The following is a 1,890-nucleotide window of genomic DNA, read 5'->3' as shown; positions in this document are numbered from 1 at the left end:
TTTTTACAAACTCTCATGGGTCACATGGGACCTGGGGGTGAGTGATGCAGGGATGCAGCCCCAGAGGCTGGAGAGCTTCCTGGAGGTACGGGGTGGGGGGCGGCCGCAGGGCCCAGGGCTCCGGCAGAACTGAGTCACCTGAGCTGTCCCTGTGCGTGGGCCCTGCCCCCTGCAGTGCACAGCCAAGGCCAAGGCCAGTTAGAAGGCTCCCCCTGCTGCCACCGGGACAGCTCTGCTCAAACCCCCAGAGACGGGAGCTTTCTGGTCACCCCCAGTCCACCATCACTTGGCCTCAGGCTGAGCACACTGCGCATTCGCCCTTGTCACTCACCCCACGTGAATGGAAACAGCTTGTTTTCAAAGAGGAGTTCAAGGCTTGGAAAGAGGTCTCGGAAAACCGCCCCTTGCTCCCTGGTGGGTAGCCCAGCGGGTAGAGCCAGGCAGTGAGTCCTGAGGACTGGGGAGCACGTCCCTCCTCCTCCCTCACCTCCCCAACAGAGAGAACAGTCCCAGCAGGAGGGGCAGGTGACCCTGAAACCAGGAAGGTCACCCCTCCCCCCAATCCACCCCCTACCGCACCGGCCCCACCTGCACACAGGCTGCCTGGAAAACAAGCTATTACAGCTCGGGACCCCCAAGCCCAGAATTCCGTGGACCCAACCAGAGGGGCTGCAGAGAGCAGAGGTCTAGAACCCTCCTGACCCAAGAGCTCAGACCAGACTGGCTTCTGTGTGAACCCCACTGGGGATGGGGCTCTCACCCCAACTTTGACCCCTCGTTGGGATGAAGGTCTGGGCAGAAGTCTCCAGAGAGTGGCAGGATGGGGTGCATCGGGGGCAGTGCAGGCCCTGGGGCTTTCTCTCTACTTCTTCGGAGGAATCCCCTCCCCCAACAAGAAGTCCTGTCGTTTGGGGGAAAGTTCCTTGCAGGGAATGGTTTCCTCTGGCTTCCCAGCAAAGGGAAGCCCTGCCTGGGTCTGAGCCCCGGGGCCCTGTGAGGAGATCCACCAGGCTTCCCAGGTCCCGTGTGAGTGACGCCAGGACCCAATTTCGGTCCTTCACTCCCCACGCCATCCTTCCAGCCAGAAAGGCCACCAAAATGAAGGTCCCCTCAACAGGTGGAGATCAGTGTCTTATCCTTCTGTCCTCTGGCTGGTTCCTCACCAGTGGACCTTCCAGCTGGAGGCATACAACTCTGAGTCCTCCCCACCGGGCAGCCCTGGACACACTGTCTCCGCTCACCCCAGAGGACGCAGCCGGGCGGGGAGGGCAGAAGCTGCCGGCTGGCCTGGCCAACCATCAGGAATGGTGTGGACCCCCCCCCCCCCCCCCCCCCCGCCCCGACTTGCCCAGGAGCCCCGCCACCGCCCTCCTGGTCCAACACTGTGGGTGCTGGCCAGCCAGGACCTGGCGGCTGGATCGCTGGAGCTGCCCGGGCCCCTCTGTGGGGTGGGGTGGGGTCAAGGGGAGCAGAGGGCTGGGGGCTTCCTTCCGGAGGGCCTTCGGACAGGTGGCATGTGGGTGGTGGGGGGCAGCTGGGGCGGCTGGGCGCAGCTCATGGCAGGGGTGCGCTGACTGCGGTGAGGGAGGCGGGCTGGGAGGGCCCTCCCTGAGCAAGCAGTGGCCCCGCGGCCTTCCGGCCTCCCGAGGCACACCCAGGAGCAGGAGTCAGCCAGGGCCAAACCTCAGGGCACTTCCCAGCCTCGGGAGAGGTCGCCTGGCAAGGAGGGTGTGAACGCGGCCCAGCAGATGACACTGCGTTCATTGACTTCCCTCGCCCCCCGGCCGCGGGGGCGCCGGCTTCCCCACCCCGCCCCACACCCACAGGGGGGGCCGCCAACCCCTCCCACCCCCCACCCCGGGGCAAGAACCGCACGCACCACGCCGGGGC

Source organism: Canis lupus, chromosome 21 (assembly GCF_048164855.1).
Source record: "Canis lupus baileyi chromosome 21, mCanLup2.hap1, whole genome shotgun sequence".
Classification (NCBI taxonomy): Eukaryota; Metazoa; Chordata; class Mammalia; order Carnivora; family Canidae; genus Canis; species Canis lupus.
This window is presented reverse-complemented; position numbering follows the sequence as displayed.